This window comes from Strix uralensis, chromosome Z (genome assembly GCF_047716275.1).
Source record: "Strix uralensis isolate ZFMK-TIS-50842 chromosome Z, bStrUra1, whole genome shotgun sequence".
NCBI classification, from domain to species: Eukaryota; Metazoa; Chordata; class Aves; order Strigiformes; family Strigidae; genus Strix; species Strix uralensis.
The window spans coordinates 52,929,841-52,948,184 of record NC_134012.1 but is presented as its reverse complement, the minus strand read 5'-3'; the positions used below and the strand labels follow the sequence as shown (position 1 = coordinate 52,948,184).

The following is an 18,344-nucleotide window of genomic DNA, read 5'->3' as shown; positions in this document are numbered from 1 at the left end:
ATACAGCAATGAAACATCTGTCCTCTTTTTAACAAGCTGAATCACTTTGAAATTTTGTGCAGCATGTGAAAATGAAATGCAGAAAACCCCAATTATTTGCTTCATTGTATGATCAGTTTTTTATCAAGTATCTGTACAGTGGTCCAAAGCTGGCTGCAAATTAGCTTGTACACTGGATGCAAGCATATGCTCCTTTTATGCCACTGGAAGGTTCACCAGCCTGACAGTGCCGGAGGTGCTACCCATATTTAAAGTGGTTATCAAAAAGAACTGCAGACAAGACACAATGTGGACACAAATTTTTTTCCTAGTCTTGTTAAGAAAAGATCTCCTTTGATTTTTCATGAGGGTGACATATTTTGGAAAAAAATCCTAGCTGTCCCTCATGAGCTAGCGGCTATAAATTTTGCTTAGGTAAATATGCCATGTATAGCCTTCTGCTTTGATTTTTCCTGGAGTTATGCTCAGCAGTATTCTCTGTGAAAAGCTTTTCAGCTGTCCTTAGGATTTCTGACAATGGGTTACAGTACTTCTCAGAAGGAAACAAAGGAGCTTATCTTTACTTTTCTACATTGTTTTTCGTATTATTTCTGGCATTAGTTTTTAGAATTTCATCATCCACTCAGTCTTCAAGAAATCTTACAGGAAACTGAAGCAAAGGAATATAAACACATAGCTCTTCATTTTCAGTGATCTTCATGGAACTGTAAAATGTGCATCTAGAGTATCACGTCTCTTGATGTCTGTCAGATATGTTATTTCCCATATAATTAATTTACAACTGAAACATTTTTAGTGAAAGATTAGTTTTTACAAATAAGATATTATCAACTTTTGGACTTGTCAGCTACATCTATAGTGTGTTTACACACAAGAGATGGAGTATGTGAATGTTCAGTTGTTTTAATTGTATTGATAGTTTAAGATATATCTGTTTTTGCATTTGGGCTGCAGGGTGAGAGAAGGAATGTAAACAACTATTTGAGCATAGTTTTTAAATAGGAATAGTAAGATTTGTACCTCCTAAGTACCAGGAAAAAAAGCAACTTTCATAAGATACCTTTCAGCCTGCACTTAGTTTAAATAATATTGTTAAAATTGGTATGAGGTTGAGTGCTTTCCTCCACTCATTAGAATGCTAATTTTATTCTCTAAATACATATTTATAGGAATTGCAATACTATCAACAGTTGCTGAATCCAGTGGCCAATCTTCAATTGATCTTACATTTCAGTAAAGTAGAATTATTGTTCTCTAAACTACTAGTAGCACTCAGCTGGGTGAAAAAATGATGTATTCTAGGGATAATTAGATTTAATTAATTAATTTAATATTACTTCATTTTACCATGCCCATTTAAGGCAATATGATTTATTTGAAAAACACTAATAAATAAATTCATACTGCATGTGAGCTGTTCTGAGATTTTTTTGGAACATACTCTAATGCATAAAGTGACACTGAACCATACTGCAAATGGCTTCTGCTAAACGAGGAAAATAAAATCAAGGTAAACTGCTCACATGAAATACCTAGTCTAAAAATGTGGAATGTTTCTGTAGGTATAATACAATTTATCCAAAGTTTGTATTCTCTACAAACTACAGAGATGTTGGTTCAATTACTTTTTTGTCGGAGGCCTTCTTTCACCATTGTTAGAAAGCATATACTATTACTATTGGAACTACATGAGATGAAAGTGTAAAATGTGGCCATTATAATTATTATTCATGATAAAATGGCCGTGAATATTAACTATTTAAATATTTAACGTGTTGAACAGCATCTAATATAGCATGACAATGCACAGACTCAGAGCTACTGTAGAACAATTATACATCAACCATAGTTATTTTTTACTGGTACTAATTCCTAGATGCTCCAAAGAAGAATCGAGGTTCCTTTATACAAAGTGTTGACATATATTAAAGGAAAAAAATGTCTCTTGCTCTATGCTTCACTACCGAGGTAAATCAATTATCAACTGTCTGTTAGGCATAGCACTTGTCTGACAAGAATTCTCACTTAATTGTAAGCCTAGGATAAGTGTTGGAGACTACTTAATGCAAATTACAGTGTTTAATTTTATGTTATTATAGAATATTACATTACTGAATATCCTGCATGTTGCATATTTTTCCCACTCCAAAGACTTTATACTTGAAAACCCAGGAACTTTGTCTTGCTAGTGCATTCTAATGCTTTTAAAGTGATCTAGCCTGGATTCTTCCCTTCTACTCTTTCTTTCACAGCAGTGTCAGAGAAATATTGTAAAGTCTTAAATCCTTTGCTTAAATTGGGCAGTGTCCAAAGAGTAAACAAGATATAATTTATTTTAGAATATTTTACTTGTTTTCTACCTATTTAGTACACTACTGACATAAGCAATTTTAGTTTTGTCACTGCTTTCAATCTAAATGTTATTAGGTTTTAAAAGTGATGTGTAAAAATCAATAATATTCAATTTACAGTTCCAGATAAGCAAAATTTAGCAGTGCCTATATTTTTTTCTTTTGCATCCTCTAAATAACCTTGAAAAAATTAGAATGAATCAGTTGAGATTATATTGGAATGCAACTAGAGTAACTAGGTTGCAAAGGACACTGCTCCCAAGACATACATTTTTAGCAATACACAGAGTTGTAAGAAGATGACTTCTATATCATTCCACCTCTGGGGTGAATAAATACACTGTATGAATTCTCAAGTTAATACCTTCTGCTGTATGTTAATATTTCCAAGCCTCAAAAATCTCTCTGCAGAAGATCAATAAGGTCTCAGTGTCTGAAAAAAAAATTTATCTAAGAATTTAATATATTTCTTTTGAATTCTAGAAGCTTCCATTGTTGCTAATTCAGAAAGTATTTCTAGGATGTTCTGTGCTTGTCCTTTTGTTGGATAACATTTTAATGGCAAAAAGTTAAGTGAATGACATAGCAGCATAAATTAACATAACATCTAAAAGCATATTCTAAAGTGATTGAAAACTTTACTTGTATTGCTGAAATGAGTGTGTTATATCATAGAAGCATACCTCTTTCCAGGGGTTGAATAGAATAATTTGCCTTGTCCTGTAACCAGGACTCCAAATAGGAATTTCTGGGACTGAAGTCAAGGGCACAATTCCCATTGGCACTGATGGGTGGTGGGCTCCACCAGAGGTGTTACACACGATCAAAAGATGAATAGCTTAGAATCAAAGGCTGATGTGTATGTTAGTGAGAAGCATGTTTTGACAGCAAAAGATACACTGGAGAATGTTGACTTATGAGGTGATACTAAAACTAAAAGAGCAGTAATTTAAAAATGTTCCATTTTACTGGTTACCTGCATATTTAAATCTGGTTTACTTGCAGTGGGTTTTCACTGTGTTGTATTCTGGGGATAATTGACAAGTTTTTGTGTTTTCTTAACACTGTCAAATTTCTGCCTTTGTTTTATCTTATTAAGTAATTTTTTTAACATCATAAAAATGGTAATCCTCATCCTGCTGAGCCTGAAAAATGTAAGCAGTCCTAGTGAAGTCAACAGGATAATTCATGTGGAAGAAAAGCTATTAATATTCTTGAGAGTGTTCAGGTCTTAAATTTTTTGCATGACTGCTTCTCAATAGTGAGAATGCATATAACTTTACAATTGGCTTGCAGTCATTCTACATGGTAGAGAGATGTATGTCCTTGAGATCTCAAAAACTGAGATACTGAGAGAGAAAATGATACCTGATGACTATTTCACATTTCTATTGCATGGCAAAACAAAATAAACACATATGTTCCTGGAGAAAAATAATTTTACATGAATAAAAATAGTTAATTTTCAAGTGAAAGGTGGTTTAAATTATTAGAGGAGTGAACATAATTATTGTTTCATAATTTCCCTGTAGGTTAACTCTACACACACCATTTATATTTTTCATGTAATACTGTGCAGAGTTAAAAAGAAGTTGGTTGGTAGCACTTTGTCTTGTCTTTTCCTTTTGTTCCTGGATTGCCAAGTTTACACTTGTGCATTTCTACTACTTACTGTTTTGGAACATTTTCGATTGTATATGTATTTGTAATTAGGCCTTTACAACCAAATCTTTTGGGTGCTTACATCTAAATATAAAATTAATAAATAAATTAAATTGATATACACTCCAGTGCTTGATAGCATTTCACCTTTCAACAGTTTTTTTATTGACTTTGAAAGGGTTTTAGATTAGGACATTAATTTCATTCAGATCAAGCTACTTCAGTACTAACTTAGTTCCATCTTCCTGATTTTTACTGTAGAAGTTCAGCTGCAACTATTGATTATATACTTCTTCTAAACTTAACTTATAGGTCTGTCCTTTTCCAATAGAGCTGGGACGAAACATAATAATATAAATATCATCACCATAAAGAAAATGAAGTTTTTTCATGATGGTCCCTAATTTTTAAGTAGTATAGAATTTATAGATTGACTAAAGGCAAGACTATCTTTTGGCCTATATTCTACATTACATGGCTGTTGGAAATCTTTTAGGAAAAATTAGACAAGCATCTGCTTGAATTAATGTAGGTATAGACTTGAAACAGGGAGTTGGAAATTATGATCTCTAAGGGCCCCTTAGAGCATTATTTTTTAATTTAACTGTCAAATTGTCAGACGCCTACAATACATGTATTGAAAATTTAAAATAGATGATTTCAAGATTTAATTAGTTTATGATTTCAGGAAATTACATGAGTATAGGTCACAAAAATAAGGAACAAATTTATCGGAAGTGAAAAAGCAGTGTTAGGCAAAATGGTTAGGTAAAATGCTGGTATATTTTTCTATGATGGGAGGTACTTTCCTCCCTGATGGGAGGAAAGTATTTCTTTGAATAGTAGTATCGTTCTGATGGAGAATAAAAGAATGTTTAGTTCCTTTATCCTTTGACTGAATGTTAAAACATTCCCATTAAATGGCAATGTTAAAAAATACCCATTAAAAAAATGTGTAAGCAACAATATTTAATCTTGGCAATATTGTGTGTGGATACAAAAAATATTTTCCCTTGCTGTAGTTGCTTAGCTTTTTTTTTGTCACAATGATCTAAATGACTGAGAAAGTAGTCTACTAAGAGTTGCTATAAAAATTTTTACAGTGGGCTGAGAGTGGATACCATATTAACTGAATAGCAAGAATAAGGAAAGTTGTCATAATTTCTGCAAATTCTTATTGTTCCACTTATGTTAGCTTTGCCAGAGGAAAAATAAGAGGCATGGAACTAGTAAAATAATTGAGAACTCACTCTATGGAAATAGAATTTTGTAGAGTATACGGAAGTTTATATAATTTGAATAATAATAGCAGAAATAAAGCTATCAAGATAAATGTAGAATATACATTTACCAGTATACAATGTAGCATATAGCGCAAGCAGCGCTACAGACTATGGCTTGATAGGAACGTGTAATAAATTTTATATAGATTCCAAATTATATCTCTACAAGGCTCTAGTCCATGAAATTACTGTAACAGAAACAGCAGTAGAGAAATTACAGTGGAAAGATAACTCAGCACATTTAAATTGATATTGCTGAAAAATACAGCATTATTGACAGATAATTATAAATGTTACTAAACTACAACTGGAAGGAAAATTGTGAAATTATTTCTGTGGGATTTATGTTAGGAATAAACAGCCATAAAGTGAATCAGATCATAAAACTTGCAGGATATCACATCCCAGGAGAGAACCACACAAATGCATACTGGAAAGATTAGAAAATATTCAAATAGAAGGATGTTATCTCTGACACCTTTTCAAGGCTTGGGGTGGTCCTTTAAAGTCATTCCACTCTTTTTTCTTTGAAATCTACTTTCAGCTACAGCTATGTCCTGATAGAATCCAAGCCTTTTTCTTCATTACTTTTCTTCTGGAATCTGAAGGGATTGTTGAGGCATAAGGGTAGTTCAATGTTTGGGAACATACAGTATTCAGTCTAGCTTGTGTGGTTATTCATATAGTTCTTTGTTTAGATTTTATGAACTTCAGTGATGCCTTGGTAACTCAGATCCTTACTTTTTTTTTTTTTTCCTTCTGGCATTTCTGATTCTGGGGGAAAGAAGTAGAATGCATATATTTCATACTGTCAGAGCTTTTATTAACTACGCTAAGAACAGATGAGCCACACTTTTCTCACAACAAATGTATGTTTTGTCCAGACCCCTTAAAGACTTTCTCCCCCCTCTCTCTCCTCCCAGCAGAAAATATTTCCTATATTTTCTTTGTCCTAACACTTATTTTCATTATTCCTCAAGTTCAACAAATTCAAAAACCTTCAAGAGCCACATCCTGCTATACAGTTTTTATATTCTACTGTCCATGAAGTGGATATTCATACTCTTGTTTGCAACTTCAGGTATGTAGTGGAACTGGGATTAAATGCCCTCTTATGCAGTATGGATTCTACCTAAAACTACACTATGGGATATTCTTTTGCCACATGGAAAAACAAAGATATGGACTTATGGCCAATTCAAATAGAAAAAAAATAACCTCAATGCAGTGTTTGGAAAAGAGTAAATTGTTTACTCTTTGAAAGAAAAAGTAAATTTTTTTGAGTCAGATGCACAAAGATAAATCTTCAGTGGCATGTTGGCTTCCTGTACCAAACTTAGTATGAAGGAATTTCCAATTTTCTTAAGATAAATCTCTTGTCCTTCACTTTTTCATCTTATAATGCCACTTCACTTTTCAAAAATAAAAGATAAGTATAAACCCAAGCTTGATCTAAGTTTTAAGTATCTTAGAAATGTGTACCAATCTGACTTTTTAGATGATCTAATGATAAATATTCCTGGACAGCACTGCACCTTATAAGACCAAATCACATAGCAGTTGAAATGCCAGATGAACTTCAAGACAGACAAATATAAAGTGATGGACATAGGAAAAAACAATCCTAGCTTCACATATAAAATTGTGGGCTGATCATAACTATGGAGGAGCTAGACATTACTTTATGAAACATCTGTGCAAAACTTCAGTTTAATGCTCTATAGAGGCCCAAAAAGAAAATTGAATGTTAGGAATTATTTGAAAAGCAATATGAAATAAAACAGGGGAACCATTCTGATCCCCTTATATCAGAAAAGACATATTGGAACTAGAAAAGACGTAGAGAAACGTAACAGGGATGATCACAGCATGGAACAGCTTCTTTACAAGGAACAACTAAATAAGGTAGGATTTTTCAGTCTCAAAAGAAAAAATCACTTTAGTAAGGGTTATGGCAGAGGTTGCAAAATCACTGGCAGCATAAATTCAGCAGGACTTCTAACAAAACAGCTGAGGCCAGGAGGAGCCAAGTTCAAAACAAGAAAAATTCTTGAGACAGCAGCTAAGTTTTCTGTGACTCTCCTCACTATAGGATGTTGTCAACGCAAAAACTTGACGTTAGGCCAAGTTGAGTCTGGACTAGTACTGTAGAAGAAATCTATTGAGGGTTACTAAACAGAAAAGGCAAAGGAGTTCTCTGACCTGACAGCAGTCATCGACTTGGAAAGTATATGGGGCAGTCTCATATGTGATTGCTATGTTCTTAGTAATCCCTGGGTATCGACGGTTCAGGTTATTTGAACAAATAATGAGGTGGCTGTGGAGCACTGGTTGTGTTTGTTCTCATGTAAAGGCCAGGGGCCTGTTTCCAAAGATGTGGCAGGCTTCCAGTCTTGCTGGTTCCAGTGGAAATCCCTCAGTATGTCTTTAAGTCAGTCTGGTGTTATCTTTTTGTTAGTGTTCCTTCAGATGGGATTGCTATGAGTACAAAGCAGTTGCAATGTATCTTATCAAAATAATTTTTCTAGCAGAATGGGGAAATTCTGTAAAAGTGAACTTTTTTTCTGATGAAAATGGGAAGCATGCAATGATACCTGTGGGCAGTGGTACATCTTTGTCTTCAGAAAGCAAAGGAGGGAAAATTAAGAAATATATTAGCTAGTCAGTTCAGGGATCCACTAGCTGCTTCAAGCTAGTTATATTCTGATGCCTCATTTGCTCATATAGGAATATAAATCAGGATATATTTTACCTTTGCAACCTTTAGAGACAGAATATAACTAAGGATAAAATGTGATCTGTAGAACTAGAAATTTGCTTATGTGATTTTGGATTGACAAAAAATTCTCTCTTCAATTTAATTGATTAAAGTAAAACCTAAATTCCTGAAACACACTCCTCCCCAGCCCTGCCCCCGCCCCCCCCTTCCATCTATTTTTATAGAATGTCTAATAATTTATGTATAGCGACTTATTTGTAAAAGAAGGCTCATGTTGTATTTGTTTCTCTACCCTTCCTACACAATCCAATTCTCTTATATAGCAGCTGCCAGAATTTGTAGATTACAAATCCAAGGATTTTCACAGAAAAGCAGTTCATAGAAATATCCTTGATCTTGTCATAGTAATCATCCCCTGAGCTTAGCATTTTACTGGCTATACTATTACTTTTCATGAATAAAGAAGACAAGTTCTGTGGAAATAGCCATGTTTTCAGCACATCATTAGTGAGTTTCATGAGAAAATTATATAATAGCAGTAACACAGAGCACATAAGGAGCCCTTAAAAACAGACTTTTATTGAATTAACAAGAAGGCAATAATGTTAAGGAAGCCAAGCAATTAATACCTCATCCCTTAAGTTCTACCTGATGGTATAAACGGTTTCCATTTCTGCATGAAGCAGGAAATCATATTTTACCCTCCAAATCCATGTGAATCCGATTTCCACAAATTTAATACTCCTATCTTAAAAAGATACATAGGGCTTCTTTACAGTTAATGCTCAAATAAAATAAAAGTTCAAAGCTTTCTCATTCATAACTAGTGGAAGAAACTCTTAATAAATCAACAGCAGAGCTAGAAACATAAATAAAGCCAAGAGAATCTCCTTTTGAATGTGAATTAGCCGCAAAGTTATTTTTTTAGGGCCAGGTTTTGCCTTGATTTTGTCTGTGAAATACAGTCCATTGATCTCAACTTTCAGAGAAAACATAAAATACAGTGATCAATCAAGTGTAATACTTATATCTGGAAAACCAAACAAAAGCAATACAAATCTGAATAGGAATTTTACTACTGTAAAACTAGTTATTTCTAACAGGAAAGGAAGACTTGGTTGTTGATGGATATGATTTGCTTCTCTTTAATATTTTAGTGAGAAATATGCATTCCCATCCATTTCCATAAGAGAAAGTATAATGGGATACAAATACTTAGTAAGTTCCTCTAGCTTCTACTATACAAAAACCATTTGGTCTGGGTAGCACGGCCATAATTCTGCCATGTTGCTCTTTATCTGATCAATTTCTCAATTTTAGGAATAATTTTTAGTGTCAATAGGCAGAATGCTATTGATTGCGTGGACAACTAAAAAGCCAAAAGGGGGAAAATGGAAAACCTGTAGAATCTGTTCTGCTTGTTTAGCAGAGTGACAGACTCAAGCACCTTCATAATTTTCCACTAATCAAACAACTGGTTTCACAGAAAGGGCAGAATGGAAATATACTCTGTAGAACAAGGCTGGAAAATGACTTTTAGAATGTACATAAGGAACACCAATGGCATAGCTTTTGGTATGTAAGGAAAAAGGACAAAAGGAACCCTTGCGATTTTGGATAGTCAAAATTAGAGTATACACAGAATTAATGGTACATACAGACTCCAAAAGATTCCTAAGGAAGGGTGGCACACAGGATGCTTTTGTGTTGAAGTGGAGGGAGCCCCCTCTGTGTGCAAGAAATCTGTTTTACAGAGATTATGGAATATGTGATCTCCTAATAAGTAACAGGATATTCTTGATAATGTTATATGACATTGAAAGAAAAATAAATGCCTTTGGGCAAGAGCTGCAGTGAATCAGCCAGCTAATTAATGAGTCCCCTCATCTGAGTACAGTTCTGCTCTCCCACATGCTTTCCATTTAAATGATCTCCTACTATATTGGGTGACCTTTGACCACACTCAATACAACGGCACACAAATTAACTTGGTACCATTATGAAACATTTTGGCTTATCTCTCAGACCAAGAGAGTTTCATGGGAAACAGACAGAATACAGACATTTCCTCTGGAAGACACTGAAGTCCGTCATCTGATATGTGGTAAAGAGTAACAGCTTTAAGAGACAATGAAAGGAAGGCAGAAGTGTTCACAGGAAAAAAAAAAAAGAAAGTTTATTCTGCATTTTTACCAGCTGCTTCTCTTTTTTTGCTTTGTTGTTCACATAACCTATTCTGGAAATGATTAGAGGGCAGAGCGGGTGAGTCTGTTACTGAGAAACAGCAGTTAGAACAATGGTTGGAAAATGTAAATTTTGCATTGCAGAAGAGTCGCCTTGTTAGTACTCTTTGTGTGTTAAGAATTAGTGTTTTGTGACTAATTCACTGTTGATTTTCTAAGGTAGAATTCAAACAATTCATAAACTAGAGAACAAGATTTAAGGGCAGGGTATTGGGGGTAAGAAGGGTAAAAATCTAGATTCAGGCAGAGGACTATTCATTGCTCCTCGTCAAGGGAAAGGATTAGGAAGAGCTACAAACACTGGTGAAGACAGATCGTGAATCATTTAGCAGCTGGCATAAAAACCAAGTAAAATTTATAGTGTAGTTTGTGATATATTAGCAAATGCAGCATTTTAAAAACCCTGGAACTTGACTAATTGCTGTTATGAAAGGAAGTGGAAATATTATGGAATAGCTTGAAACACATAAATAGTTTATTTATACTCCCTGATTGTTACATTAAGAGAAGAAAAGAAACACAAAGATGCAGTGCTTGAAAAATATTGAAAATGTTTGCATCATAGCAGTATTTCTTCTGTTTGTTTTTTTTTTTTTTTTTAATTCAACTTGCAGGTTTATGGAGACATTTCTAAAACATTAAAAACAGTAAACGGGGTAAAGAGAATATAAGGAAGTTTATAATACTGAAAAAAAAATTACTCTAAAAAAATCCTTTATTATTGATAAAAGCTCCATTTTTAAAAGGCTGTATCAGCTTCAAATTAAATTAATTATACTTGGAATCACAGAATGAAAATAAAGTAGCTTTATAGTAAAATTGATACATATATTTCTAAATATTCTAACAGAAGGATCTATTTTTATTTTCAACAGTTACTGGGAAGCTTAGCTTTGAAAGTGCTTATGGGTCAGAAAACCTTTTCAAACACCTCTTAAAAATTTTGAAGAAATCTTTCTATCCATTACTCTTTTCCCTAAACTTTGAGCTTTGATTATCACTTTTACCTAAATGAAAAATTACATAACTTCCATTCAACCTCTTGGATAAATGACAAAGTGATTACCATTGGTTGAAGCGGTCTATGATTAAATGCTTAAAACAAACAAAATCCTCTCTGTACATGAAGCAGCCTTAGATCAATGACAGATCACTTATCAATATCTCAAACTTGAGAATTCTAGAATTTTGCCAAAGTGTCTGTGTTTCTGTACCTCATAACCTGGTTCTCATGCATGTGGCCTTTTCAGTCTTTTCATTTGACATGACTCATAATGTTTTCATTATACAATTTAATGAGCTAATTCCCCAGTTGTACTGAAATAGATTTTGTTGCAGTTGAGGCATTGCACCAGTGAAGATCTACATGTCTTCTTTCAGCTTTTTGTGCAACTCTGATTTCCACCTGCTTTTAAAAGCATTAGTAGGGAAGGGATCTGCCTGAGCACAGCACTTTTTCACATCTCTCCCTTCTGTAAGAGTACTCCTCCCAGGTTATAGGGAGTTCTGATGAAAAACAGAGAACAGTAAACTGCTGAGAAATCAGTGCAACCAGCAACTTCAGGATTACAGAGAGCAAGTAGTGTAATATTTGTATCTGGGTCAGATGACATAAACAGCTGAAGCCTGTTTTTGCTTTTTCATTTGAAGTAATGACATTACTTGTATGATGTATGAGGATGATGTATTACAGGAATTCTCAAACTGGGCATACTTTTTGCCACCATCATTAGCAATGACAGCACTACACCAGCAATCACTTGAGTTCCTGCTTCTTTGCTGGGCCCCAGTCATGCACAGCAGAAGGCAAGCCCCATCTTTCTGTCACATGGTGTTAACGAGTCTAGGTTCCTTGCTGTGCTCTCTACATTCAGAAGAGGACTATAAAAGACTCCCTGTGGTCCAGAAATTTTGGAACCAAGTGTACCTCAGCTCTAATCTGCAATGCATACTGCTATGTCCAGCCAGGTAAGGCTTTCTCCTTCACAGTGTGTGCTGCCAAACTGCATGAACTTTAGAACAAATGAAAAGTACCCAGTGTTGTTTGTTTTCTCTGTAGGCATATGTTTACAGCAGCCAGGAACAGGTTCTCTACACTCCCACAGAGGGCTAAAAGTTGGCTAAGTGCTGGCTCATGACCCTGTAGTTTACTATGTTGCAGTAATTTTTGTATCACACCCTGTGAACTCTTAGTCTAGAACAAAAAAGCTGAAGGTTAGTCAAATAGAATTTGGATGATCCATAAGAAAGAATTAATTTACTGCAGCAGCTTATATTACTGCCTGTTTAGCTCTATTTTTAGGTGGTGAGATCTTCTTAGGTACATGGATTAAGTTACAGGATCCTGAATGGCAGAAATTTGAAAGGACTGTGATCAAGATAGCACAGTGAGAGCAATTATTCTAAATGAGCTTGACGGTGGAAAGACCAATATTTAGAACTGAACATGAGTTTAAAACATAGGATGGAAGAAGGAATCATATGATTATTTCTTCAACATGTGTGAAAAGAACAAAGATCATAAACGGGAAGAGCTGTTAAGTTTTTAAGAACTGTAATACTTAAAAGACAGAAGTTATGCCTGTGGGTTTTTTTAGTGGAAGTTCTTAATTTACTAGTATCTAGTAAAATATTTTAACATGGCATGGAGTTAGTTCATCAGGAAAACTCTGCATAAATGAAAATGTGTTGCCTTGTGGAAACATCTGTTGAAATCTCAGTGCAAAATGAATATTAAAATGAAAGTTAAAATTTTACAGGGAATGAAATATCTTGTCAACTCTATGATAAAGTACTTTTTAAAAATAAAAAGCTTTGGAAAGTTAAGAGGCATGGTATCTTGCAAACTCTGTTATTTTGCTGTGTGTGCAGGAATTTTCAAAGGATTCCATGAAGGCAATAATGCTCAGTCTAGGATTAAACACTGGAAGTACTCAGTATATGCTCACTCCTCTTCAATGAAACCAGCTTTTCCAGAGGGGAAACTTCCAGTGCAAAACAGTACAAACCTCTTTGCATTGTCCAAAGACTGCATCAGTATGATGCTAGAGAAGACCAGGTGAATTGCTGGAAGAAAGTTAGATGTTCTGAAGGTGAATTCACACTCCACGTAGTAAGCAAGGGGCTATACATTTCTGTGAATGAACGACAATGACATTACTGAGGTCTGCCTTGTATAACAGCTCACCACAGAATACTTAGCATGAATACAGGACAATTATCAATGGGCTTAAGTTACATGATCACAGTTAAATGTCAGCAAAATCTTTCATAATGGGAGTAACAGCACAGATCGCCTGATAGAGCTTTTCGACAAAAGTGTCTGAGATTAGGAAATTTACAGTTGGTGAAGACTGAGCAAATGACTTCTTAAAGTCTCTTGTGGCTATATTGTTTTCAATTCTTTGTTCTGCAAGGATTTCTAGAAGGTTCATGAAAGATGGAAACCTTCCCTAAAAAATTATTTTGGCAAGCAATACTCAAGATTTGTCAGAGAAGCTCCAACACTTATCCCTTGCATTCTGTCTCCTCCATATTTATGACTGTAAAACAAGATGTTGTTAAACTTTTAAAGCTATTTTTAAGTTTTCAAATGAGAAAAAAAAATCCTTTTACTTAAAACTTTAGACCCTCAGTGGCCTAAATGCTGCTCTCCCGATTGGAGAAAAAAAAAAAAAGAGCCTAAAGATATTTTATTTTGTACAAATATTGGCACAAAGTCCGTCATATAGGATTTATAGTCTATTTTTTAACCCTTACATGGTAGGTCTTGCTGCCATCAATGGAGAGTGGGGTTCAGATTTCCCCATTTCCTGGATAGATACACAGGGAACGCACGAGGTTTGAGTGGAGTTAACAGTGTGTAACCTCCCCGCCCTGTAACTACAGTGCCAAACAAGCGGTGTTACCCCCATCAAATGTGGGCACTCCAAGACAGGCAATAGCATTTTTGAGAAACTACCAAATGTGAGCAGTTCCACGTCGAAAGATATTAGCATCCCGGGGACTGGTGCCCAGCAGAGAACTGTGAGCTTGCATTTCCTGGCGCCGCGGCTGTGGTCTGCAACTGAGGCAGCCGCGCCCGGGCCCAGGGCAGTCTGCGGAAGCCCGCCCTTCACGTTTTAAGCAGCTGTCTTTGCACCTACTAAGGAGAGCGGCAAAGCGCATCAGCTCACCAAAGCTTAAGGCGAGGGAGGCGAGGAGCTGAGGCGGAGGGGCCCGCCGAGCACAGCCCGCCGACGCCTCCTTAATTTAAACCAGACCTCCAAGTCTGAGGGGAAGCAGCGGGGCTGAGCACGGCCGGGCAGACACCACCCGCTGCCCAGAGAGCACCGAAACGCCATGCCCCAGCCGGAGCCCTCCAGGCCCTACCACCCGCCGCCGCGGACACCGTTATCTGCCCCCAGCGCTGAGGGAGCACCGAGCGGCAACACTACCCACCGCGCCCCCAGCACCGCGGCTCCTCGCGCTGCCACGCCCAGCCCACTCTCATTGGCTAGCCCCTCTGCCCACCAGCGAGCACCGCCCCCTCCCGATTCCTGGCGTTCGCTTCTCGTCTCCCGAGTGGCCGGTGGGCGCTGTCGATCTTTCGCGTGGAGGGCGAGAGGCGCCGCTTGCTCCGCCCACCCCCTTTCGAGAGTCCCCGTCCACGCACCCGCCCCCTCCGCATCCGGGCGGAGGCGCGACCCGCCCGGGGCTCCTGCGGCGCTGGGGAGGAGCGGGGCGGGCGCTCTCTGCGGCCGCCGGTAGTTCCCCTCTGACTCGGAACAGCTCTCCGGCTGCGCTCTCCCTGGCTGGCCCCATCTCGGAGCTCCCGCGGCAGGGTACGGTCAGGGAGCAGTGCCCGGAGGTGAAGGGCTGGCCGACGACCCTGCCGTCTGGACGCCGAGCCTCTTCCCCGTCGCACAGTGCAGCCGGCTGCCCTCAGCCCCTCCCTCTGCGCCCCCCCGCAGCGGCTCCTGCTGCGCCGCGGAGCCGGTACGTAGCTGTTCTCGGCCGCCTTTTGGAGTGGCGTCCGTCGTGGCGACCGAGGCCTTTAACCGACTCCATCCTTCTTCCTCCGGCAGCCCCCGGCGGGGGGAGGGAGGGCAGAGCTCCCTGCGTGCGGCCGTACGCGGCGGCAGTTGCAGGTGGAGGTTGGGGGGGCTCCCGGTACCGGCTGGCGGGCGGGATCGTCTGGGGTGGGCGAAGAGACTCCGGGCGTCCTGGGGCAGTCGCGGATCCCCGCTGCCCTCCCTCCGCCGGAGGGCGGTGGGGCGCCGCGGGGCCGTCCGCGGCGTGAGCCGGGCGGGAGTTAACGCCTCGTAGTGCGGGCCGCGGCGGGGCCCGCTGCGCGGAGCGAGGAGACGCGACCCGCGGTAGAAGGGCCCCTCGCTTTCCTCTAGCTTCTCTCCTGAGTGGCAAAACCAGCCGTCTCCTGAAGAAGCGTTGCTGGCGGCTGTCTCGGTTTCCTGACTAATCGCCGATTTCTGTGCTGCTGGCGGTGGCTAGTCCGGCCGACCACTGAGCTGTTTTTGCAGGAACAAGTGAGTAAGTTCGTTTTCCTGTTCTGTAGAAGCAGGTTGCTGGAGTGCATTTGTACCAGCGTGGTTAGCAGATTGGAGGAAAACTGAGCTGCCAGTGGTTGTTTTTTAAGTTAACTTACAAACACACTCTGAATGTAGTGGTTTTAAGTTTGATTCATTAAAATCTCTAAGAGTGATGTTTCAGGGGATTGTTCTGAAACTTTTACAGAACTTATTTTCAGGGCTCCCTGTTGACTTCGCTGGCAAACACTCAGTGGATGTTGAAGTGACGTCCTGTGTGTAAGACGAGTTGCAGTACAGTTGAAGATTTTTTTTTTTCCTAATACATTTTGTATGTAAGATCTTTTGTAAGTACATATGTAGTTACAAATATATACTGTGCAAAATTGTCCTTTATTTTGCATATTCTTAAGCATGATAATATGTGAAGCACACTGTTAAGTGTATTAAGTGTTGCTGCCTGGGTTGTGACTACTTGTAAGGCTAAACAGCTTACCTGCACTGTAGACTCATACCTTTTCTGAACAGTAATAAATGTCTAGCAGATGCATTTTATCCTGAGCTGTGTTGGGATGTTGAAATCCAAGATAGGAGTAATGTGGTTTTCCTTTTAAAGGGAAAAGATGAGATAGAGGTTTCTTTGTTAACTATATTTTTGGAGATGTCTTTTACTGACCTCGACATCCTTTTGTCAGTTTCCTTTGAATGGAGAAGTTTCAACAAATGAAACAGTATTTGCAATGGAAATAAGTGGTATTTTATTGTGCTGGCCTGAAATAGAGAAATTACCTGACAAACAGCAGACTAGTTCATCAGCTGAGAATGACTTTCAGCTAATGAAATGAATCTTTTTCTCTTGCTACTGTATTTTTAATCAAATAGATCTATTTGATTATAAAATGTAAATGAATTTCCGAATGTATAATACCAATTCTGATACAGAGATACATCATGTCTCCTGTAAGTTCTTCTTCTGTGTGATCAAGATAAAGATATTCAGGGTTAGTTATGACATTCAACCTGTTTGTTTGGAAGACTTGCAGGCCCTGTTTTAATAACATTTGTGAAGTTGTTCTTCCCTAACAAAAAAAGTCACTGAACCTGCAAAAGAGTTTTTCCTCATCTAGTTTACTCATGTACAATTAACAAGACTGAATTTACTTCCAGTGGTAATTATTCACTTTTTAATATTCTTATAACTAAATACATTTTTAAAGCTGATGCATTGTATCAAAACTTAGTGTTGCACCTGCAAAGTGTGTCCTATGAAAAATAGGATTGTTTATGCTTTAGTAGTGACTATGATGTTGATCTGTGATTGAAGTATCAAAGTTACATGCATTTGTAACAGTTTTACTCTTGAAACTGTATTTAATAAAGTCTTGGGAAGTCTACTGGTGTTTAAGATGAATTTAGTTTAGTTATGACTTTGAGACAATAGATTAAATGTGAGGAATAGGGAAGTGGCAGAGATTAATCATTTTTCTCCTGTATCTTGTAATTACAAAAACCAACTTTCTAAAGATCAGTTGTATTCACTATCTCTATCTAAATTTTCTTAAGTCATACCAGCTAAACTTTTTTTTCAGTCTGATGTAAACAAAACATACAGCTACTTTTTGTTCTTTAGGTTTTTACTTTTAACTGATTGTTTTGGAATGGCATACACAAAAGTGCTAATTCAAAGGCACACACAAACCGCAGGCAGAACAAAGTTGTAAAGGAGTTTGGGGGGTGCTTCTTCACAGTTTAAGGTCACTGATTCAACTGAAAACTAATTGCAGGAGTTTTCAGTGAGTCCTACCTACTGCACCCATAGCTGTATTAAGAGGCTGACACAGTGTTTAGGGAAAGAGTGGGACAGTGCTTTTCAGCAGCAAACTGTGTTTAGATGATCTTAAACTATTCATTACACCTGGAGGTTGTTTAGCAATGAAAATGGGATGGTATGTTCCCAAGGAGCAACTAAAGTACAATGGAAGAGTAGGCAAAAGCATAAGAATTATAACATTGTTTTACTTCTGGGCCTTTAACATTGTTTCAAAAAGTGTTTTGAGACTTCTGTATAATTGCTTTCCTTGATCTATTAAAAGATTTAAAAAAAGTAACTTTTATCTAATTGTATACTTTCTGGCAATCCTTAATTTTAATTTTTTTTTTTGCTGTGCAGGTATTTTATTGCTTCCTCAGTGCTGCTGCAGAACCAATGCAGTGAAATCAAGGCTGCTGCTGCTGAGCTTGTTTTTAAGTGTTAATCTTAGTAGCCTCCTAGACACTGTCACTGGGGCTCTAGGAGTTTGTGGGCCACAGCTGAAATAGTTTAGTGAAGAAAAATGTGTGTGTTTAAGATAAATAGTTGCGTAAGTAAAAGCAGACTAGTAAGAAAGTGGTTAAAAGCTAGGCTGATGATCACAGGTAAAGCGAGTGACTATAACATCTGTCCCTCCATGTGATCTTAGGTAAGCCACTTATAATTTAATGTCTCCTCTTCAGCATAGGGAGAATGTAGAAGAGGAGACATTACACACCAGTCCATGCTGTAGAATTGGTTTGGGTTTTGG

At 37.7% G+C, this 18,344-nt stretch overlaps 1 protein-coding gene across 2 annotated transcripts in view; it reads left to right on the top strand.

Moving 5' to 3' along the window:
- Positions 1-14,843: 14,843 nt before the first annotated feature.
- CSNK1G3 (casein kinase 1 gamma 3) overlaps positions 14,844-18,344 on the top strand; it is a 90,833-nt gene continuing 87,332 nt past the window's right edge. For both annotated transcript variants that reach the window (XM_074855420.1, XM_074855419.1), the window contains exons 1-2: positions 14,844-15,235; positions 15,643-15,783. The gene's annotated coding sequence lies outside the window, so the exon portion shown is untranslated. The remainder of the gene's footprint in view (positions 15,236-15,642; positions 15,784-18,344) is intronic.